The sequence below is a fragment of the Hemicordylus capensis genome, chromosome 2 (assembly GCF_027244095.1).
Source record: "Hemicordylus capensis ecotype Gifberg chromosome 2, rHemCap1.1.pri, whole genome shotgun sequence".
Classification (NCBI taxonomy): Eukaryota; Metazoa; Chordata; class Lepidosauria; order Squamata; family Cordylidae; genus Hemicordylus; species Hemicordylus capensis.
Genome location: NC_069658.1, coordinates 62,092,246 through 62,117,812, shown reverse-complemented (window position 1 = coordinate 62,117,812; position 25,567 = coordinate 62,092,246). Strand labels below are relative to the sequence as shown.

General features: G+C 39.5%; 1 long non-coding RNA gene across 6 annotated transcripts in view; it reads left to right on the top strand.

The window, feature by feature from the left end:
• Positions 1 to 25,567, top strand: part of LOC128348153 (uncharacterized) — a 115,501-nt gene that overhangs the window by 32,369 nt on the left and 57,565 nt on the right. For all 6 annotated transcript variants that reach the window (XR_008317964.1, XR_008317962.1, XR_008317968.1 and 3 more), the window contains exon 4: positions 24,831 to 24,952. This is a non-coding gene — a long non-coding RNA (uncharacterized LOC128348153). The remainder of the gene's footprint in view (positions 1 to 24,830; positions 24,953 to 25,567) is intronic.

The following is a 25,567-nucleotide window of genomic DNA, read 5'->3' as shown; positions in this document are numbered from 1 at the left end:
GGCTATGTTTCATTGCAGGAGGAAGTTAACAATCATATTTTGGATCAATTTTTATGGGAACTCACAATTAGTTTTAATAGGTGGTTTGATTCACACACATGGATTGCTGATAGACAGCTGATAAAGCAATTGTAGAGTTTATGGTCCTTCTGTCTAGAAGATCAACAATGGAACTGTAAAAATATATCATACTGAATATGTCAGTCATGTCATTTTTAAAGCTTTTTTTCTTTTTAAGGGAAAAAGGGCTTTAATACATACACAGTATATATTGCTGAGAATGGTCTCTATATTATAATGTGTTTTATAATCCACACAGTCTTATTATATTTGGATTAATTATGTGTGGTCAAAAAAATAAAAAACCTAATACTACATTACAAAATACTAGAGATTAAATGTAAAAACAGGAAACAAACTCTGGGTACCTTTGACATGATGAATACATGTCTGAAAAATTAATATGTAATAACCTGCTAAGGTTTTCCTCTGTGATATCAGAAGCCTATCTTAAAAAACATGATGTGAAAAGAAACCAAATGACTGTGAAATGTATACATGAAGACATGTGTCAAATGACAACTTCTGGCAATGCAGCTTAGATTTCTATTTCCTTATCTTTAGTTGGATTACTGTTTTTACAGAAATCTGCATTTGGAGATCACATGCTGTTTAGTATGCGATAATATGGTTGTTGCTTTTTAGCTAAGAGAATAGGTTGATGGTCTGTAAAGATTAAGAGGCAGGGAAAAGGATGCTGCTGTTGAACAGAAGGCATACTATATGAATTATGTCATTTCTATAGTTATAAAATAACTTGAGAAAATGTACTGTAACAGTATGATCTATGCTAAGATTCATTACCTCCCAAATGCTTTCAGGAGGAAATGGGGGTAGGGAGGATAGGTTTGTTTCTCCATAAGCTTTACATCGTAAAAATGTTCAGGTTCTACGGAGAAAAATCTAGTTTTGTCTGTTACTTGAGTGGTCACTCTCTTTGTATGTGCACTTAATAGCCAAATAGATTCATGCAAATAATGATATGGTGTTTAATTTGTTCTACTGAAGTAGAGACAACTACCAGCAATTGCAATAAAAGTCACATAATGAAATAAGAATACTAGGAAATCCAAGGATTTTAGTATGGCCCGTTATTCATTCAATTCCTGGCAGCCTTTATGATTACAAATCACTTGATTGACTAACTAGACATTCTCAAAGTGAATTATGAATCAGATTCATTTTTCCTAGTTGATAGTTGGTACATGTTGTAACTCTTCCTCTTTGTGATATATCAAGTTCTTGTAACAGTAATAAGAGATATAATCAACTCTTTATTTCAGCACAAATAAATTGCCTTTTCAAAAAATGAAATGTGGTTGCTAACATTTTAACAGGGCAGCAATGTAATTCCTGCCTGCTATTCCAAGGCGGAAGCTGATGTGATGAAATAGCTTTTAAGTATCTGACTTTGCTGAAATTATTTGAAAAGTAATATACCTTGAGTCCATACATGGCACTCCCATAGAATTTACTGGAAATTCTCAACATAGATATGGGGAAATAGATGGCCCTTTTCTTATTCATCCCCCCACCCCCAAACAACAGTATTCAAAATAATCTGTAGCTGTTTTGTAGGTGTGTATGAAGAATACTTCTCAATGCCAATCTTCCTAATTCTGGTCAAAATTTGGAAAAACATTGCAAACATTTGAAGCGAGCATCCTGTTGGTTTATTGATCTCTTGTCTGTATATTGCTGCTTATCAGTCTATCTTGCGGTTAGATCACCCTACTGAAGGTGGGCCATATGACGACAGAGAAAAAACTTGGAAGTGTAAAAGTGAGTCATAGAAGGTACATTTTGAATATGATCCATTCAGGATACAAGTCTTTCTTAGCTGGATTATTGCTGAAATTTCATAGAAAGGTCTATGTAAGGTCAAGATGGGGTATTTGATATGTAAGCTTCCTAACCAAGCTTCATCATCAGCACACCACTTGGTTGCTTCTTTGTCAAAACCAGGTTATGCCTAGGATTTATTAGATGCCTGTTAAGTTTTGTGAAAATGCCCCAGAGAATTTTAGTGTACTGGGGCCTCCCATGTAGTTTCAGGTTAATGTAACTTTTTCTAGTAAGTTATCACCTGTCATGATTTCTGATTACCTAGAATGGTTACACCACCGTTCAGTAGGGATGTGCACAGAACTGGGTGGGCGAAATGCGAAGGCGGGGAGCGGATAACTTTAAGGGTGGGGGAGGGTGCACTTACCCCCCCGCCCACTCGTGCTCCATTAGTAAAGGCTCCGTTGGGGAGGCAGCATACGAGTGCACGTGCGAGACGTGCGCATGCCTGTGCCCAGCGTGTGCATGCGCATTCGGCATTTCTGGCCAAAGAGGGAACGGGGCAGCAGGGAGGCATGCTGTTGCTCAGACAGTGCCTTACCTAATGGAGTGCTGGTGGGGAGAAAGCAGAGGGAGGGATAAGTTCACCCTCTCCCTCATCTTCGAGCTGCTGAACCGCCCAAACCTGTTCAGAAGCCTGTAAAAGGACCTCCAAACAGGTTCATGAACATACCTACCGTTCAGACAGTGGAGAGCATTCCATCATGCAATACTGTGTTGGCTGTCCTACTGTTGAGATACTGATGTGTGAGAGAGTGAGTCAGTGAGAGGCAACTAAAGAATGGTGGCCCAGCTTTAAAAAATGAAGCCAAATGGAGGATGCTTTTTGAACTGCAGCAGACCTTATGGATGAGGTTATCTCTCACACTTTTTGTAAACCTGACCTTGGAGTGCTTTGGATCCTGCAGTTTTAATGGAATTTGTGTGTTAGGCTAGAGACAAACAATAGTTTTTAAAGAGAATTGAAAAATATATTTAGAGCAACTTCTCTTCCCATTTATTTTGTCCCGCCATTGGCTGTAGTCAAATGGGTTTTTAAAAAAATGATACAACCGCCCACCACCACCCAATAAAGAATTCTCAATAGAGGGAGAAGTGGGATGATTATACATACTACAAGTATATCTGCCTTCAACGCTGTGAAAAAAACCTATAATTGGTCTCCAGCTTCGGTTTAGGCTGATCACAGAGAAGTGAACAGTTGCAATTGCTATTAAAATCTTCCTTCGATTAAAAATAAATAAATAAATATGTATGATTCAGATTACTTTATATCAGTGTGACGCTATGCAAATAGCATTCACTTGTATAGAATGATCTGATTGGTCTGGGATGACTCAACACTACTTGGATAAATTTGGTGTTACAGGAGGACCTCGATGTTCGCAGGGGTTCCGTTCCACGCTACAACCGTGAATACAGAAACCATGAATATCGAGGCATTAGAGCAATGGGGAATTGGTGATTAGGTTCCTGGTATCAGGAAAAGCTCCAAAAAACATTGAATATTGGAGGTTGGATGTGGTGGGAAGAGGAATGCTTTAGCATTCTCACTTCTAACACTCCTTCTCATTACTTGAGCAACGGTCAACAACTTTCACCATCTCTCACAATGCAAGAAAATAATCTCTTTGCAATGGCTTTATGAGTACATCTGCTAACATCTTGTCCATTGGGCTGTATTTCAGCTCCATGAGACCCTTTTCTTGTACATCACATACATAATGGTATTTTGTGTCAATATGCTTTGTTCTAGATTTGGTCTCCATAAGTGAAAGTGAAATACAACTTTGATTGTCCTTTGTTGGTTTTGGTTCATCAGCTTCAAAGTCTTGCAACAATTTGTGTATCCATGCCATTTCATAAGAACATAAGTACAGCCCTGCTGGATCAGACCCAAGGCCTATCTAGTCCAGCATCCGGCTGGGGGGTGGCATTTTAAAATCTTGTCTCTGGGCCCACTCCAACCTTGCTATGCCCCTGTTTGGAGCTTACACACATGTCCCTCCTTACCAGATTCCTCGAACCCTGACAGTTGCTCCATGTAAATATCCTCCTTAATATCACCATGTAAAAATGCAGTTTTGACATCTAAATGGCCTACGTACATTTTCCTCACTGCTCCAATTCAAAGGGATATTCTTATAGAAAGGTCTTTTACTATTGGGGCAAAAGTTCCTTCATAATCCTCACCATATTTCTGAGAATATTCTTTAGCTACTAGCCTTGCTTTATAGCATTGGACATTTCCTTCTGCATCGAGCTTCACTTTGAAAACCCATTTGCACCCTACAGTTTTGCTTCCATAGGCAGCTCTGCATGTATTCAAGTATTATTTTTATATAGTGATTGGATCTCTTCTTCTGCAGCTTTTCTCCAATTGAAAGCTTGATCAGCAGGCATTTTATCAATATCCTCCTATGTACTAGGCTCTTGCACATTTTCTTCTCTAAAATATACTAGAGTCTTTTTTGCTGGAACACCTTTGTTGGTTCTTGCTAAGCACCTTATCTCTGACCAAGCCTTAATGTTTTCATTTTGCTCTGGATAATTAGTTGGCACAATAATTGTATCAATTTCTTTCTCTGATTTTTCCTCCTTCCAGCTCCTTTTGTATCTGAAAGTCCAGTTAAATATCTGGAACTTCATCAGCAGTTGGCTTTTCTTTTTCATCAAAATACACCACCGCATGGTACATTCTAATGGTTTCTGTGGCAAGATCAAGTAGTCTATAGCATTTACATCCAGGTGCATAACCAACTAATATCCCTTCCTCACACCTGCAATAAATTTGGTTCTTTTAGACTTTGGCACATAGGCATATGCTTTTGAGCCAAAAACTCTAATATGCTTCATACTGGGTTTCTTTCCATGCCACAATTCAAATGGTGTATTTATAACTTTCGTAGGCAGTCTGCTTTGTAAATAAGTAGCAGTTATAAAGGCTGTTCTCATGAGAACCTCTGGGATCCATGTGGATCCCAGTGCTGCTGCACCAACAAACCTGGCTCTATAGTCTGGCTCTTAGCTGAGGTTAAAGGCATGAGCACATCCTTAACCCGGATGCCAGGATCCTGTGTGTGCTCAGGCTGCTTGCAGCCTGAGCACACACAGAGATGGGTGCCTAAAGTGCCCATCTGATGGGAGAATCCCTCAAAGCACTGCACTCAGCATGCAGTGGATTGTGGGATTCCCAGAGGCCTGGATGCATCGTTCCAGCCTCTGATAATCTGGGAGCGTGCTCCGTGCTTCAGGCAACATTTTCCTTATCGTCTGGGGGGAAGGTAGGTGGAACCCTGTCTTCCCACCTGCCCACCCACCCAGTAGGTCATGTGAATACTCTTATAATTGTCTCTCCCCAAAACGTACTTTGTAGTCCTGCATCCAGCAACATGTATATAGCCATTTCTATTAAAGACCAATTCTTTCTTTCTGCAATGCTGTTTTGTTTTGGAGGATATGGCTTTGTCATTTGATGTTCATTGCCCTCCTTTTTCAGGTATTCTGTTATCTCATTTCTTGTATATTCACCTCCATTGACTGATCTCAGAATTTGAGGCTTCCTTCCAAATGTATTGCAAACTCTTACAGCATACTCTGGGAAGAGCATCTGGGAAAAGCACCTAGGCTCCAAGTTCCTTCCCTGGCATCTCCAAGACAGGGCTGAGAGAGATCCCTGCCTGCAACCTTGGAGAAGCTGCTGCCAGTCTGTGTAGATAATATTGAGCAAAATGGACCTATGGTCTGACTCAGTATATGGCAGCTTCCTATGTTCCTATGTTCCTTCAATATTTCAAGTACTTGGTTCTTTTTACTAATCAAATAAATAAATGCTGGGTTTAGTTCCCTTTGCCCTTACACAGCATGTATGCTTGGAATCTTCGTTACAGTGACTTATATTTAGGCCTCTGGCTAGATTCTCCTTCTCCAGTTGAAGTAGTGCATTGTGATCTCTCTGTCACATTCTTCTATGCTATAAATACAAGCATTTTTAAATGTGAACATTGTTTTACAATTTTGGCATCTTCATTTACACAATCCACTTTGACTAGGCCATGCAAAACCCCTTTTATAAGTAGCTCACCATTATCTGTGATAAAACTTTGTTTTCCCATGAACTTCACATCATAACCTTTCCCTGTAGCATATTTAACTGATATCAGGCTGGACTCATGTGGGCACAAATAATGCATCCTCAACAGCAGTGTTCCCTCTAACAGGAATTCCCAGATGTTGTTGACTACAACTCCCATAATCCCCAAGCAAAAGCCATTGCAGCTGGGGATTCTGGGAGTTGTAGCCAGCAACATCTGTGAATCCTTGTTAGAGGGAACACTGCTCAACAATCAGTTTCACTGTTTCTCCTTTTTGCAGCTTGCAGTGTAGCCTTGCAGAACCTCTGCCTTCAGCAAACATCTGCTTCCTATCTGCTAGAAAAATGGGGACTTTATAGTTTGTGTCTAGCTTAGTAAATCTTTCTCTTTCTTTTAATCAAATTGCTGGCTGCTCCTGAATTTTTAGAACAAGCTCTTAAATTCTTCTCTGTTTTAGCTACATCTTATATTAGTTTTAGCAACATACGTTTTATTTTTATCAGACTTATTCTCTCCTTGCTTCCATGGATTTTTCTTTGTATGCTTAGGTGACTCACTCCTCTTGAAACGAAGTATCACCTCCTTTTTATTTGCTAATTCTTTGTTCTGAGGACATTGATCCTTCATATCTTTGGTACTCATGCAGACAAAACACTTTTTGTTCTTTTGATAAGTTTTAAAAGCTTTTTCTTCACTTGATTTTAGTTGCTGCTCATTGCTTCTGTGCAAATTGAGTCTTCCAGGCAGTTTATGACAAACTCCAAATTCAAATCATCTTTGGCTTCCAATACATTTACAATAGACTCAAAATGGTCAGGAAGACTGTTCAATAACAATCCAATCTGCACCATAAAAGGGAAAAGTATTCCCTGTGCTTCCTACTGTTGTGAAGTCTCCAACATCTCATTTACATGCTTAGACAGATCCTCTCCCTCCTTTAGTTTCTTATTACACATCTTTATAACTTGATGCACCTTGGAGACAGCTGACTTTCTTTCATACAGTTTCTTCAGAGTTTCTCACATGTCCTTTGCATGTTGTTTATTTCTTAAATGCACCAATATAGAGTCACTCTCGAGACTCTTCCTTTATGTCTTCCATAATATCTGAAGTTTCTTTAAGTTCATGTAAAAATGCCACTAATACTTCTCCTTCTCATAAGGAAGATCCCACCTCTTTTACTTACAAGAAAGATTTACTGCTGGATAAAGGTTTAATGGATGATACTCATTTGATAATGTCTGTTTTAACCACAGAAACGTTAATATATTTATTTGAATGTTTATCTGCTATTCTAGCAAAATTAGATATTATTACGACGGATGTTAATAAACTTCTTTCATCTAACGCCAATGACAAAACTGATTATAATCCTCTGGTGGCAACTGATCAAGGTAACCAGATTTGTTTACAAACATCATACTCAAGAACACAGTCTGTTTCAGCTCTGCCTTCTTGTTCTTACTTGAGAGGAATGTGTTCAGCACATGTAACTAAAGTTTAACAACCTAAGCAAATCTTAATAATGATTTTTCAGAACAACCTTAAGTTTCGGCTCTGGGATTCCAAAAACAGTATTTAAAAGTTGCTTGCTCAACTTCTAAATTTTCAACCAAATGCCGTGGATTTAAAATTCTACATCAAGCAACCGGCAAGTGATTCTTCTTTTTAAATTTTGAAGCTGTTCTTTGAAAACTCTTTAATTCTTATTTCTCTCCTGCGCATGCGGCATTTTTTTAGCTGACTTGGATATTTTCCCAAGAAGAGTATTTACAGAGTCCCGGGATTTAGATCTGGAGAACACCTATCCCTTATCTTTGAGAGATATGAGCAAATCCCAAAGAACGGATTCTGAGTCTCATGTAGGGAAGTCTAAAAAGCTCCTAAACTACTTGAGAAACAAACTCAGACTTCATTTACTTTCCAGGAGACTATATTGAGAGCAGGAAATCCTGATGTCGAGCAACCGCCGAACAGGGATCTTGAAGAATCACAGCTAGTTACTATTTCTCAAATAGAAGTATCTACTAATACATCGATGTCTGACATCTACAATACACCAGGATTGGTTGAAACCAACATTCCTTCCAATAATGGGAATGTCAGAAAGGGCGATAGTTTAAGTAGCTTTCCGAAAGCTAAAGTTCCAGAATCTATGCCAAGGTTGTGTTCTTTACTGACAATTAATGGTCCTGATTGGCTTCCAGTTTCTCAACTAAGTTTGGAGAAGGAAATTGACTATTTAAATTTGATACAGTCTTATATAATTGATCCTTTTGTTCTACATCAGCTCTTTTTAAACCTGTAGAGGTGTTGAATTTTCCAGAGCAACAGTATTTATTCAAAGCGAAAGAGAGGATGCCAGAACACGTCTAAGACTATGAACCTAGCCGAAATAGACATGGATGACTCTTCTCAAACGATAGCACCCAATATCTTTCTTTAATTTGCTGGAATGTGCAAGGGTGCTTAGTAAAAACTATGGATATTGATTTTTAAAAAAATTATTGTGTCTTTTGATTTAATTCTTTTACAGGAAACTTGGATGGTTAAGGATTTTAATCTTCCTAATTTTAATTCATTTATGACCCCAGCCATAGTGAATGAAAGAGGTGGAAGACTTCATGGGGGCTTGGCTTTGTTTTTTTTCAAGGAAACTAGGTTTTTATTCTGAAAAACTCCCCTTTGTTGTGAATTGGGCCTTATCTGTGTTGATAACTTTTGATAAGATCAAGTTAATATGTGTTAATCTTTATTTTCCATCTTACACACAGCAAGCCAGGGTTAAAGCTCAGTGGGAAGAGGTAGAGGTATATTTACGTAAGCTAACCTCACAATATCCGACTGCCTTTTTACTAGTTGCAGGTGATTGTAACGCAAGATTTGGCAAGAACAATTTTTCCTTATATACTAAATTCTCGTCTTGGCTTCCAGAAACTGATAATAATGATGGTTTACTTGAACGCTCTTCATGGATGTGATTGGCAACTTTGTCAGTTACTGCTTAGCTCAGACAGCTGACAGTTTGGACTTAATTATTCTTAATGGAGCGGTTAAGGGGGATTTCCTGGGCCAATACACCTTCTGCTCCAGCTTTAGATTTTCCTCCATAGATTACTTGTTGGTCTCTCGTGACCTGGTTAATAGAGTAAGGGATTTTCGTATACTGACTAGATCAGAAAGTGATCATTTCCCCCTTCTTTCAGTAGTAAGGCTTGTTGATTCTCCAGTGGAACCCCCCTTATTAAACTCATTAAATTTAGAAAGTTTTAAGCCGAAATGGAACTCAGCTATTGAAAAAATAATCATAAATTGGCTAAGCTCAGAAATAGGTCAGGGTGTGCATCTAATATAATGGGAAATATAGGGAATTCTTGCATTCTTAAATAATATTTTCAATGTCTGAAATCTTTGATAGTAAAAATCTTTGATTTCTTTGATTTTGAAATCTTTGATTTCATCTGAAATCTTTGATAGTAGAATATGCATGCCCTAACCCACAATCCAAACTTAGTCATAATAAAAAGTGGTTTGACCAAGAATGTGTTCAGGCCAAAAGGACTGTAGTAATGACTTTAAATTCATTTAGAGAAAATCCAACCTCAACCAAAAAGACGGTTTTAACTCAAAGAAAAATATATTATAAGGCTCCTGTGAAGTGCAAACAAAGAATGGCCATCAAAGAATGATGGAAAGCAATCACAGATGCCTCGAAGAACAAAGACTGTTCTCGATTCTGGAAATTAGTTTCCTCTTCAAATAGTTGTTCTTATCGTGAAATGATTATTCCAATTCCATTGGATACTTGGGAGTCTTACTATCATTCTATTTTTAGCAGACAGACTTCATCATATCTTCTTGAGCTAAATCCAACTGCTCTCTCTCAATGGCATCCAGTTTCAGTCAGTGAAGTCAAAGAGCTAATTTTACAGTTAAAATCGGGAAAATCTCCTGGCAGTGACCATCTTCCACCAGATCTTCTAAAGAGCCAAATTGACTGGTGGGCACCACTCTTAGCCTCTCTTTTTACACACATAGACCAATCAGCGCAAATACTTACAGACTGGGGACTTGCAATAATAATTCCTTTGTATAAGAAAGGCTCTAGAGAGAATACGGTGAATTATAGACCCATAAGTCTATTAAATGTTATTAGTAAACTATATGTGAAACATCTTTGTATGAAATTATGTTATTGGCTGGACCAGGAGGCATGACTGGAAGATGAACAGGCAGGATTTAGAAACCATTGTTCAGCTATGGATCATTGTTTTATATTACACCACCTGATAGATAAACTGAAGTCTCCTTTATATGCTGCTTTTGTCGATTTAAGATGGCATTTGACTCAGTCTCCAGAGATTTACTCTGGGTGAAATTATTCTCTCTCTCAATTAATAAGAGACTTCTCTTGTTAATTTATACATTATATCAAAATTATTTTATTTGAGTGAGACTTAACTCAAGTGGCCATCTTTCTAAAGAAATTTAATCACCGAAAGGAGTAAAACAGGGGTGTATACTTGCACCCACCTTGTTTAATATTTATATCAATGGTTTGATTAAAAGAATGCAGCAACTCGACATTCATGCTCCTGAGTTGGTGGACAGGAAACTACCGATATTAATATATGCTGACGATGCTGTAATTCTAGCTCAGTCAAGAATTGGCTTAAATAGAGCTTTGGTAGATTTAGTTAGTTATTGCCAAACGGAATATTTGGAAATTAACTACTCTAAAATGAAAATAGTTTGATTCAGCTCTAAATTTAAGAACTTTAGATAGGTAATAAAAGGTCAGCAGATAGAACAACAGACCCAATATGAATACTTGGGTGTGGCTTTCCGTTATAATGGCTCCTTATCTTCACATGTTAAGAGGACCGCTGACATTGCTAAGCATTCCTTGTCTGCTATTCTGATTTTTTTTGCATGCAGGGTGGTTATCATATATCAGTTGCCATTAAATTATTTGTAGTGCAACCAATTGCTCAATTGCTGTATGGGGCTCAGCTAGGCCCATTTAAAGATTGTGCTTCTTGAAAGGATTCAAAAGTCCTTTCTAAGATCTTTATTTGGTACATCAAGAAGTACACCCAATTCAGTGATTCAACAGGACGCAGGTCTAATTAAAATTGAAGCAAGGGTCTGGATGTCAGCTATTAATTATTGGCTAAAAATTCACCTTAATCCAATGGGACTTATACTCAAGTATATATCGATTGACCCACAGCCTTGATGGTTGCTTAACATATTGGAGAAACGTACCTCCATGGGTTTAAATCCTCTTGCTCTACTAGATTTAGGATTTGTTGGTGCTAAGAAAGTAGTACGGAGAAGATTTGAACCTATTGAACTGCAATCTGAAAAGGCTCTTTTGCCTAATTATTATTCACAGTTAAAAACGAGAGAAGGGTTTGTCCTAGCTTGTTATTTTTACTCTATATCTGCTAATAAATATACATGGGCCTCTTCGAGAGCTCGCTTCAATGCGATTCCTTCAGCCCTTTTAGAAGGGAGATACCAGCACCTTCCTTTACAAGATAGAAAATGCCCCTGTGGTGACATAGAAACTAGAGCTCATATTTTACTCCACTGCAAGTTATATCACAAGGTTAGACAACAACTTATTTTCCTGTTGATATGTAGATTGGGGGGGGGTCATCTGATGAGGCTCTTGTAAATTTTCTTTTGTTGGATCGGGATGATGTAGTATCTTATGTTATAGCTAAATTCTGTTACATCATTATTAGTTGTAAAAGATCTATGCACTTTTAAATTGTATGTTGTATTGCTTATTAGGTATTATGCTGTATGTCTTGGTCCATGACCATAAATTTAATAAAGTAAAGTAAAGAGTCACTCACTGATAAACAAATTATCCCAGTGGCTTTATCATCTGGACTGTCCCAGTCTTGTTTGTCTTCTCCTTCTCTGATGGGGTGGTCTGTGTGTAACACCCTGCTGATTCTGTGGCTTTTTAGGAGGATTTCTATTTTGAAAGACCACAGTTCAAAATCTGGACTTTGTAACTTGTCCTGTCTTATAAATAAAACCTTGTTTTCTTACTCAGGCTAATTACTTTCTTCACCAGTCTCATAGCTTTGAGCCCATAACCGTTTTGAAGGGGGTGAGGAGAAACATTAAAATCCTCACACAGCAGAGTATGTTCTGCTGATAAAGAAGTTTATCCCAAGAGATTTTCTGGAGACAGTAGGCTGAGGTCAAAAATAAATAAATAAATATTTATTAAGCAACTAAACATCACATACTAAGAGAGAGCCATTGAACAACATACACAAACAGGCAATAGGCTTCAACAACAACTTACAACTTCTAATGGACTCTAACTGACCAATACTGACCTATTAACACCTCGTCATGCCTCTAGTGGCCGGAAGAGATTACTGTGGTGCTAAAAGCAATGCTTTAAAATTCTCACTTCTAACATTTTCTGCAGATTTTGCTGCAAGGGGGGCTATTTGCAAGGAGTACTTTTAGAGAGGACATGTGGGGTATTGCTAGGTACAATTTGGCTGACTGTGAGTCAATGGGGTTGTCATGCAAGGAGGGAATGAGGAGTGGGAATTTGGGTATATAAGTAGGTACTTATTGTTGCCAGCTGTTTGAAGTGAAGGTGTGCATGTTTGCATCTCTGTGTTTGCTGCTGTTCAGTGTGACAACAATCATGTAAATTTCTTCTTGGGAATTTGTTTATTGCAATTATTTTGGTGGCAGAGGCTTTGCTTTTCAGTCAGTCTCCCAACCTGCTATAATACAGAGCATTGCATTTTCTGGCCGCATTCACATGTCACGTGGAACCGCGGGTCCAATGGTCCTGTTGTTCCACCCCCCCACTCTCCTGTCCTCATTTGAATTAGGGGGAGAGCATCTTCTCTGCAGTCAGCGAGACTGCAGAGAGGAGGGAGGACTGGCTGTGTGGGCTCCCTTCTTGCTTGGGGACAGCCTGTTCAGTCAGTCATGGAGGGAGAGAGGGTGGAATTTCCTCCCTCAACTCTAGTCTAGTCTAATTTCCTCCCTCAACTCTAGTCTGGCCAAATGCAACTCCAGTCTGGCCAAATGCACCCTCCAGTGGATGGAACAGAGCCATTTGGATGGAACAGAGGACCTTCACTTTTGAGCAGTGAAACTCATTACTAATTGGGGGTTCAGATTGGAGTCTCTGGAGCATAATCACAGGTCGCTCAGTGGATGGAACCAGAGTCGCACATGTTTCGCTGCAACTCCAGTTCCCCAATACATGCAAATGTGGCCTCTGTATTGCTAGCTTACAGTGCTGTTTGTAAGAATAATGATTTTATATAGAATATTAACAATTTGTTCTCAACAAATCAATGGTTCAAAGTCAGAAGGATAATCTCTGCTGGTGGAGAGGAAAATCAGGAAACGCTCCAAGCCACATCAATGTTGGTGGTTTGTCTTTTTCTAAGAAGGGAAAGAGATTTGGTGAAATTACATATTTCATAGGACAAATTTATTGCTAATTATGCTGCAAACAGTGGTTGACATCCTGAATAATGCTGCATGTGTGCAGCTAAAAAAGGCACATGCACAGTGCTAGTATCCCCACTTCTGATGGTTATACAGTATTCGCGCGAGCAGACCAAGAAAGCAAGAGGTTGAGCAACACTGAATATCTGCTCAGCTATGTGATTTTCTTGGGTGCATCTTTGTTTGTTGTGTTAGCACAATGTTAGTATGGATGTCAGCCATTATATTTAGAACAAGGATAGACAGTGTGAAATAGAAGCCCTCACAATAAATTATATTCTTTGTCTTATCCTCTTCATACCTTTTTAATCATATGAAATTATTTGATCTCTAAGTTAAAACAGTCTATCTGATTGATCCCACAACTACACATTCACATCTATAAGACTGAAGATTTCCCCCCTGTTTAAAACAGTGGATACATTATTAATAACTATGAGCCTTGCAGGAGACACTTACATCAATAATTTCAATAGGAAAGAGTTAAGGTTGTACTTAACTCTCCCACTTACATCAACAGGCCTTGAAGATGCATACTTTTGACTGGATCATGCCCAGCATTTCTCTTGGATCTAAGAATGATCTAATATGTTCATGACTTTAGTGAAACAAAAACACACAGATCAGATGAAATTCACACAACAAATGTACAAAAGCAGATTCTTAACTTTATTAGCCTTGCCCAGTGAGAGATTTTCAAGGCATGACATTACTAAAAATAAAATCCCATATTTCCACACCTGCCACTTCTTGATGTGTGAGCTTTGCCAAGTGTGGCAAATCTCAGGGGCCAGAATACTATTCTCAGATGCTTATTTTAGTTTCTGATTTGAGTTTCTAAACAATTATACTCCTGATAAACAGCTCAACCTTCAATATAATCACTTGGTCAATATCCAGGGAAAAAGTGCATATTCATGGCAAAATTCCTGGATCTAATGGGAGAAGTATACAAAGGAGTTGGTTTATTTCCTCAGATGGGAAAAATAGTATGCTGTGGAGGTATGATGCATTTAATTAGTTTGGTCACTTCCTCTATTACAGTCTTCACTCCACTTCACTTCCTCAAGTACAGTCTGCTCTGTACTTGAAAATGTTCAGCCTCTTATCATGTACAGGACAGAGTGGGTGTAGCAGAGTGGCTAATAGACTGAACCAGAACATTTCTGGTTCAAATGTTGCCTCAATTATGAATTCATTAGGCCTTAAACACACCACTGCCTCTCAGTCATAGCCCACACCATTTCCAATATGGAGGTAATGATATTGCCCCAACCTTAAAGGTTGTTGTAAGGATTTCTGAGACAAAATGTGTGAAGAGGTTTAAGCACCTAGTAAGTGATGAACGACTCTTTTCCGTAGGATAGGTTTCAGTCTTACAACCTCTCAAGAGGGAAGGGACACTATCCAGAAAGTAAAGGAAATATTCATTATTATTATTATTATTATTATTATTATTATTTTATTATTGTGCCCCATCTATCTAGCCAGTAGGCCTTTCAGGGAGCTTCTTTTGATTTTAAAACAATGCAAGGACAAACTATCAAAATGGATTAAAACAACCTAAGACCACAGAGAGATAAAAGAGCAGTGATAAACAATGATGAAAAAGAAGAGGCAGGTCTGCATTCTTTTCTGTTTAAGGCCTGAGAAAATAGGATAGTTTTAATCTAGTGCCCAAAGTCTAACAGCACTGGCATCAGGCAGATTTCCTGGGGCCACCATCAGGACACCATCACAGAGAAGGCCCTGTCTTTGGTAGCCACCAGCATGGCAAGGGTAGTTGGAGCAGGGCTTCAGATGAGGATGTTAGCAGATGGGCGAGTTTGTATTAGTATTAGTTAAGTTTCTATCCTACTCTTCCTCCAGTGAGCTCAGGACAATTTAGAAGATTCTTTCCCTGCTTCACTTATCACACCAACCTTGTAAGGTTGAGAGGTAGTGACCAGTACAAGGTCACCCAGTGAACTTAATGACAGAGTGGGGACTGAATCTGATTTTTCCTACTCCTAATCCCAAATTCTAACCACTATACCACACTGACGTCATTCACACAATCAAAAACTGTGTTCTACTCTGGTTTGGGAGCTGTGTGTGCTCCCAGTTTTTTGGTTGTGTGGAAGCAAGGTAAGAGGAAAACCGGGGTAAATGTGATTGTGTGCAAGCCAGGTAGGAGGAAAAGCTGCCCAAGTTTTCCTCTTACCTTGCTTCTACACAACCAAAAATTGGGAGTGTACACAGCTCCCAAATCTGGGTAGAACAGTTTTCGGTTGTATGAATGACCTCACTGGCTCTCCTTCATATATAAGAAGATGGTTCTTTAGACTGGTAAAGAGAAAAGAAGGGTGCCATTTAAAAGGTGAAATGTGTCAAGCAAAACAGGTTTGCTGGATACACACACACACACACACACACACACACACACACACACACACACCACACACACACACACACACACACACCTACCTGTACATAATAGACTGCTGGAAGAAAAACTGCAGGCTCCTTGAATAGATCACAAGAAGTTATTGATTTGAGCCCCCCTGGTTCAGAATATACATGGGTGGTTTTGTAGGTTCTTTTTTTATCGTAAACTTGGGGGTCAGGAAGTAAAACAAAGGAAGATAGAACAGGAGACCATGTGGGCCCATAATAGGTACTTTGGAATCTCTGGAGGATAGATACTTGAGAGACAGAAACCTTGCAATAAATAAATAAATAAATACATAAATACATACATACATACAGGCATAATCCCTACTTACAAATAAGTAAGTAGGCTTCATAACATATTAAATTAATGAAGTATTCAACTTACAAACACCAACCCATACATACAAACTAGTCATCACTCTTGGGAACTGCATGTGTTCCAAGTTCTGAATATCTAATTTACAAATGCACTTTTGGAACACAAGCCTTTTGTAAGTTGAGAACTCTCTGTAAAAAATAATAATTAAAGACTCTCTTAACACCTATTATCGATTACTGATAGCCAAGGAAAAAGTGTGGCAAATATTTATTCTACACTGATGGTTTGGATAGAGTGGGAGTTTGACGTTCTATATCCTGGACCAAAAAAGGCATAACATATTAATAGGAGCTCAGGGAGAAGCTTGAATCTCCTCTGGCCTGAATCTCCCTTGAGAGTGACGTCTTGTGCTCTGAGAACCTTTGTGTTCTATTATTCAATATTTGTTACAAAGATGAGGGGTCGCTTACAGAAGTTTGATCACTCTTTAACATACAAGATGATCTGTATTCATTTTTATCATTTCATCCTTTCCACTTGGCAGCTTTCTCATGACACTCATCTTTTACTGGCTCTTTGAAGTGTTGCTTGCATTACTTTGAGTTCCCTGAACTCACCTGCAGTTTATTTCCAAGTTACTTTTTCCATCATACCACTGGCAGCCTCTTTGAATATATTTCACTGAGTTCAGTATCCCTTATATGGTATGGGTTATACTTTACTAAAAGGAAGATCTAAGATCGCAAACTGATTTGCAATTAAAACTGATCAACTACATTTCATGGTTATAGGCTCTTTTAAAAAAGCAGACATAATATGAGCTATTTTTGCACAGGCTTTTTCCTCTTCTTCAAGTGGGATCTTTAGATCTGTGCATTCTGTCATGAGTAAATATGTGTGTCTTTTCACAGCATTTCTAATTTTTCTTGCTTTGCAGGACATGATACTTTCTCTAACATGCTGTATTTAATTGTAGTTCTACAGAGCAATAGCTAATGTTCAAAGAACTTTAAAGAGTCTTGTAGCAGCTTAAAAACTAACAGATGCCTACTCATCTTTTTTCATATTGTTATATTTTTAAAAGCTGAGGTTCACAATCAGTCATTGTTCTAACAAGTAAAGTTCTAGACGGACTGTGGTCTTGATTTCAAGACATGAAGAGCCTGTTATATTTAGTGCCTATTTTGTCAGCATGCCAGATAAATGGAACCCTCTGGTTTTACAGAGTCTAGCAGATAGTTCTAATATTAGTTCCCCAGCTGTAAGATCCTTCTAGTTCAAAGTAAGGAAACATTGAACTTGAGCAGCTGCCCACCCAAGAGTTGATAAAGGAAATTAAGTACAGGTTTTTAATGCATCATAAGGAATGGGTTGATAGTACAGTATTTAGTAAGCCAAATGAGCTGGCTTATTTCTGCCGGACCTGATGACTTACCCTACCAATGAATGTTTAATATATCTATACTAATACAGATGTTTCTGTACAGAAACAAATCTAGTTAAATATATAAAAATATAAAAATATTAATATATATATTATTTTGTTCCTGTAGCATTTCGCTCCTGAAATACATTGCTCAGGATTAAATACTAATAAAAATGTAAAATGCATGACAATTTTATTCTCAACGATTAAGGAAGCTAGATAGGTTCCGCTCTTGTATTAGCTATGAAACTGAGTATACATGAACATGTAGTAGCTGTATGCCTTGGCCATGTCCAGATCTATATATGTGGAGCAATGTGACTCTAAGCACACAAATGGACCTCCTGTGACATCAGCCTCTGGGTGGGAGGCAGCTGTTGCTTGGGGCTACATGTATCACTCTGCTCACTGGATTGGGCCTATGTGTATATTTGGAGGTGTGGTGACTGAATTTAGCCATTCCTTTCCTCAATAGATGATTCAGATATTATAAAAAGCAGGGATGCTGTCCTTGTGCTTAGCATCCCACAGAGCCTGAAACCCTGCCAACATGCTCAGAAGCTCTGTCCTTGTTGATCATGGTTACAGGATTTGTCTGCAGAGACAAATGCTGTACTTGTAGATTCAGATTCTTCCTGTGATTGGATATTTTGTGCCCTTGAATTGTGCCTATTTAATGGGCATTTCATAGGTGCAATATCCATTTTCTTATTCTATTCCACTCCAAATGTGTTGGTGTATACAGTGAAGTGTGTGTGTATAAAATGCTGGCATTCTGATCATGGGAAGAATCTGCCCCCAAATACAGCATTTGTCTCTATGGATGAATGCTGTATGTGGAGAGTGAGAAGGAGGAGTTTCTGAGCATGACAGCACTGGGATGGGTTTCAGAGTGCCCTCTTAGGGATGCTGTGTGAGAGAACAGCATCTCTTTTCCCCCCCAAATCTGCTGGCACACACACATTTGGAGTTGGACAGAATAAGAAAATTGATATTGTACTTCTGAAATGCCCATTAAATAGGCACAATTCAAGGGCATGGAATTCTATATTCAAGTTATTCATTGATTTTCACCTTATGAAACCCCAGTGAAGTCAGTGATGTGTCAAGAATGTAGGTCAGTACTGAAAATAGCTCACTAGAATGCATCAATGAATTGATGTATTCAATTCAATATTCTTGTATTCCCAAGAGATTATGGGAGTTCACTGTTGACCTGAAACTGAACTGAACGCTCCAGTCTGATCAAACTATCACCTGCATCAACGTATTGTTCCCAATTTTGAATTTATTTTGATTCCCTGTCTCTCAACCACAATGAACGTCGCAGAAACATGAAGAAATTGCCTTTTGGCAGCCTAGCCAATATTATCGACTAAAATGAGCAACACTGGGGTCACCTTCAGACAAAACATGGAACCTCAGGTCCAATAGATCCATGGTTCCGTGCCCCTCCCCCCACTCTCCTGTCCATATCCGGACATTCTAGAGAGCTGCTTCTCTGCAGTCAGTTAGACTGCAGAGAGGCAGGGGAGCTGTCTGTGTGGGATTCTTTCTTGACAGAAGGACAGCCTGCACAGCCAGTTGGGCTGGAGTGAGGGAGGAGCTCCATGGGGCTGAAACTGCGGTGCCAGTGTTTGGATGTAATGCTGGTGCTGCAGAACCAGAGTTAAAGGTGCCCAGATTCTACTCTGAATCAAAGGTTCAGATTGGAGTTCAGGGAGGGAAACTGTGGGTCCCTTTTTTGCCTTCAACTCCATTTCCCCAAATTTGGATATGTGGCAAAGGAAACCGGAAGTAAAGGGACTTCCGGATTCCTATTACATCTGAATTCAGCCAAGATGTCAGTTTCAATGAAAAATATAACAAAGACAAAAATGATTCATTTGAGAGCAGAGTTTTAAAGGGAAAGAACACTTACGGAGCTGCTGATAAAATTGTACACTTGAGAAAAATGCAAAATTGGAACTGTGGTAATGTGTGAAACTGAGGTAAATGGAAACCCACTTTTCTTTACAAAATGTGTGGTTGGCTATAGGCATCCCTTACTGTGCAAAATTAGCTCTACACAGAATGTATTTTGGTAAACTAGCAACCAGTCCAAGCATTCAGATGTGACTATTTGTCTAGGTGTTTGGCTGTTTGACTATATTGAAGGCTGTGACCTGGATGTGTCCTTCCACATTGTTTCTGAAGAATAAATAGGCTGTTTATAAATAGGACAACCAAGTATTCTCTCACAAGATTCCAAGTTCACTAAGCATGAGGCAAACAGAGGATGAAGTGTCAGAGGCCAAATGTGAGAAACCATCTTGGGCTTGTTCTTCTGAAAAGCCTCTTACTACTGTTAGAGTAGTCAGATCTTGGAAGCGGTCACTGACAGGTTTCCTGCCAGAGGATTTGTTACCATGAGAGCTTGGCTTAGCAAGATTTCATTGCAAAAATTATCTCTCTCCCCCCCTTCTGTCTTGTAAAACTCCCCCATCCTCAAATAAGCCTTTTAAAAATGTCTCTTGGTGAAATTTAAAATGCTGACAATTATCTAAAGAGTACTGCAACACTGGAGCTAGATGCATATTATGAGAGTGCGCCCATCCACATTAAAAAACACACAGCCTATAAGGTTAATGCTTGCTTTCCACATAGCCTTGGTCTACCTATGTAGCAGAATGAGATAAAGCAGAATGAATAGTACCACATTTGATTGCAGCTGCAGGACCACATTTTTGAATGCTTTGCTATTTTTAAAAACTCCCTGCATACAGAGAACCAGCACAACAGCCTCTGCTAATTTTCTGTTGCCGAGGAGTTTATGTGGACAAGCGCTCACAAATGGCATTTCTTCACTTGTTGTCTGAAGTGGATAGTCAAACGGCACTATTTATTTATTGTACAGTGCTGTCCATGTGCAGAGCACTTTACAAAGAATGAGAAGTCGGGTCCTTGCCCTGAAGGGCTCACAGTCTTAACATAGGCACGATAGAGACAAGAAGGGAAGATATGTGGAAGCAGGAATAAACTAGGGAAGAATATTATTTCACATACATGTACTTCAGCTTAATCTTCACACCTCTGAAATCCCCTCTTCTACTATATTAAAGGCCTTCCTTTCTTCCTTTCTGAATCCAGTCATTCTACTATTTACTTACTTACATTTATATCCTGCTCTTCCTCCAAGGAGCTCAGAGTGGTGTACTACATGGTTATGTTTAGCCCCATAACAACCCTGTGATGTAGGTTAGGCTGAGAGAGAAGTGACTGGCCCAGAGTCACCCAGTGAATTTCATGGCTGAATAGGGATGTGAACCTTGGTTTCCCCAGTGCTAGTCCAACATTCTAAGAAGGGAGTATGAAATAATATGATCCTTTCTATAAAGAACATTTTAGTGCATAGTTTAATTTGCAAATAACAGCTGCACACATCACAAAAACCTGGCCAAAGTGCAAATTTATTATTTATTAATTATTTTATTTTTATTTAACATATTTGTATACTGCCCAAAACGCAAGTTTCTGGGCGGTTTACAATAAAACAATAAAAACAACAAATAAAAAGGTTAACACATTACAACAATTTAAAATTTAAAAGGTTAAAACTATTAAAAACCAAACAATTAAAACAATATCTAATTAAAAGCCTGGTTGAACAAATGTGTCTTGATTGCCTTTTTAAAAGTTGTAAGAGATGGGGAGGCTCTTATTTCAGCAGGAAGCATGTTCCAAAGCCTCGGGGCAGCAATGGAGAAGGCCCGTCCCTGAGTAGCCACCAGACGAGCTGGAGGTCTGTCTATTCTTTTTTGCCTGCTTCTACTGTAATATGAGAGATTGGACTCCTATCTGTTGTTCATTGCTTTGCATAGTGGTGGGGTCTCCTTGGCTAGAGATTTTCAAGCAGATGATGGATGGCCATCGCTCAGGAATGCATGGAGCTAGATTAGAAGACCAAGATCCATTCCAATCCTATAATCTTCCCTCGCTTTCACAAATACTGCTTCTTCTGCCACGTCTGCAATATGTAAAGTGGCTCTAAGATAGGTTGTTTCATGGAGCAAAGAATGTATTTAGCCCTGTTCACCCATTCTTAATCCATGGAACCTGTGCCCAGGTACAGTGTCAATAGGAGTGTGCTTACAAGCCCACATTCTGCACTGACATGCTCCTTAACCACATCCCCTGCTCTCCATGGACACAATGAGGTCATTCACACAATCAAAAACTGTGTTCTACCTGGGTTTGGGAGCTGTGTGTACTCCCAATATTTGGTTGTGTGGAAGCAAGGTAGGAGGAAAACCTGGGTAGAAGTGATTGTGTGGAAGCAAGTTAGGAGGACAAGCTAACCAGGTTTCCCTCCTACTTTGCTTCCACACAACGGAAAATTGGCAGCACACACAGCTCCCAAACCCAGGTAGAACACAGTTTTTGATTGTGTGAATGACCTCAGTATCTGTCTCTGCAGACAGATGCTGTGTGTTTGGAGAGCAAACATGGCACTATGGAGTCTATCAGCAAAGTAGAACTGTGCTCCCATTGGCATTATATTTGGGCACAGCATCCACACATCAAGAATGAGTAAACAGAGCTCTTGTGATGCTAAGAAGTTTCAATCGCATTAGCGGTGCTAGAATACTATAGACATGTATCCATTCCAGAAACTAAGTTCTACAAGAGAGCCCCTGTTTCAAACAATCTCATGGAGACACTAGAGATGCAGGGCCTTTTTTTCATGTGGCCTAGTTCTTTGGACTGTCCTCCAAACCTGAGAGGCTTGTATGGTTCCCCCTCCCTGCTCTCTTTTTGAAGGGCTATTACAAGACCTTTTTGCTCGCCCACCCCGGCCACCAGGGTTCTAAACTTCAAGGAGAAATGCTCCCCACATTCATCCTTTGTAGACAAGTGTGAAATATGCAGAAGGCTGGGGAACATGGTCAAAGAGCATGTTGGTACAAAGGGCTTGGTTAGCTGGAATGCTTCAATTTTCTCCTCCCCATGTTCACTGAATGTGGGGAGAATACATCTATAGAGGCTGGCTGATATTGCTGCTGTTTGGATATTTGTATTGATAATCTTTATTGGTTTTATCTGATGTATTTTAAGCTTTGTCATTTTTAATGAAAAAATAGACATATAAAGCCATGGCTGGAGATAAGTGAACTGCTTAGAACTCACCTCAGATTCGCTCTGAAATGATCAGCTCTTTCCCCCTCCCCAAATTGGGAAGAACATAGAAAACTCACCAAGATGGCTTGGAGGGTAGCAGAAAAGCAGCAGAATTGTTCATGTGGGGAAGAGGAAACATGTTTTCTCTTCCTTTTCTTTGTCCCCCCACCTTGCTATGGTGTACCAGGACAAGAGTGGTAGCAGTGCTGCCAAATGGAGACTAAATAAGACCTTTCCCCTTCTTCTCTTTCCTTTCCTCTCTCTCTGTTCTCCATTGCCACTGCAGAACAGCTCATCAGAAAAAAAGGCAAGCTGGTCACTGAGATTTGGCATCTCAGGGACTTCTGAGTCCTTTCAATGCAAATGCATTGTAATAGACCTTAGGAAAACTCCAAGAGCTCTGCTGCTGCTGCTGTTTCCCTCTATGCTCCATCAGTTGCTGCCAAGATATGTAAGGAGAGGGTGAAGGGCTAGTGGGGAAGAGGTGGAGAACTTTCTGGGCCCTCTGAATTCAGAAGTATTATTGGAGCTTGGGAAGCTCACCCCTCCTTTGCAGGCAGGAGGTGGCTTCTATGAGCTCCAAAAATTCTTCTCTGGGCCCAAGGTGAGCAAACAACACAACATCCCTAAGTATGGCTTTAATTACTGGGCCTTATCAACAATAGAAATGACTCTTTCTCAGCCCCCTCTGCCTTGGAATCCAGGCTTACCAGAGGATGCTTGAGCTTTCCTGCTTCCTTTTGTGCCAACTTCCCATAAGTCTCTGTAAAAAGGAAACAGGAAGAAACTGTCCAAAGGCAAATGACCAACTTCTACCCAGGTTTTCCTCTTACCTTGCCCCCCTCCACACAACTGAATATTAGGAGCACAGCTCCCAAACCCAGGTAGAACACAGTTTTTGAGTGTGTGAATGGCCTCACTGTGTTGTGGGCAGAGTTTGTGGCTCTGTAAGGCACATGACTGCTGTGATGACATGGCTAGCATATTCAACCCTCTATTGAGGCAGGGTGCAACTCCACCATCCCTGCATGTCACAGTGGGTGTCAGGATAGAGTGGGAAACACTGAAAAGACATAACATGCTCTTTTTTGGGTACAAAATATATACTTCTGATTCTTCCACCTGTGATTTATTCTCATATGTCATATTAATTATTCATATGAAAAGGAGCCTAGTTCATTGCATGTGCAAAACACAGTGGCCTGGTTCAGACATAACAGAAAAGTGGAGGCCCCTTCACCTCTGGTTTCCCAACCCGAACACCTGAATTTGGGGAGTTTGTGGGGGAAAGCAACCTGTGGTTTCCATCACTAAACTCCACTCTGAATCTTTGGTCAGAGTGGAGTTTCACCGCCGCAAACACAATTTATGTGGTGCCAGTGTTACAACTGAATGCTGGCACCACAATTTGGGTCCCACAGAGCTGGAGTTGAGGGAGGAAGCTCCTCCATCCCTCCGGACTGATTGGCTGTGTGGGCTGTCCTTCTGTAGAGAAGGAAGTCCACATAGCCAGCTCCCCTTTCTCTCTGCAGTCTCACTGACTGCAGAGAGGCAGTTCTCCAGAATGTCTGGATGTGGACGGGAGAGTGGTGGGAGGGAGTCCTTTGGACCCACAGTTCCTTGTTTTGTCTGAACCAGGTGAGTATTGTGTTTGGACATGAGGGAGACAGGATGAAAAATTCCATCAACAATGAAGTTTATTGGGTGTCTTGGGCAACTTCATTTCTCTCTCAACCTTGCCTCTCAACGTGGTTGCGAGGATAAACGGTTAGGATAAAGAGTAGGTTTTGAGGCTTGCTCTTTGTCACACAGCCATATGCTGAAAAATACTGAAAAAAATTATATGTAATAAGAAGTTCCATTGTGAGGCAGACACAGATCATTTGAAAAGTAAGAAGCCTGGCTCAGATATGTAAACTATAAATGTTAAAAGCTACTCTTTTATTTTCTTTACTGAACAATGGACTTTCATTTTGCTTTTCAGACTGCTTTGCCAATTTCCTGTTCACACTGACTATCTGCAGGGGACCCAAGAAAATGGCTAACAGGAAGTCACCTGCATCCTCTTCTTTGTTTCCCTGGAACCAATGTGCAATTTTAATACAGGTAAAACTATTCATTAGTTATCTGACTATGATTCACTGAATAAATGACAAACTCTTCTGATGGTGTTAATATAATATAATTCACACTTTTTTTAAAGCAGGAAAAAAATACACTATACTCCCCCCACCCCACACAATTGAATACACACAATAGCCTACTCAAATAAGAGTTACTTTCTCCAATCATGCTAAATACTGTGAGTCTACGCAGGGTTCTGCTGTACTGGGGATATAAAAATCTGCAGTATGTATGGAGGGGAAAAAAAGACACCCATAACTCAATTTGTTAGCCCACAGGGATCTGTATGAGACAATCTATGTACAGCTAGTCATGATTTTCCTTGCCTTTGATTGATCTCTAGTTTGCAAATGGTGCTTTCTTATTTGTTAAAAAGCAATTACAGCATAAGCCTATGCATGCTTATTTGGAAGTAAGTCCTATTGACTTTAATGTGGCTTACTCTCAGGTAATTCTGCACCACCTAGCTTGAATGTGGCAGTACAGCAAGTGTTTGTTTTGCCAAATTAAATTTTGTTGACAGGCTTCTAAATGCAGTTATATCATAATCTTGTGAGCTTCCTCCATCCCACATTCGGGACAATGAAACTGATTAAT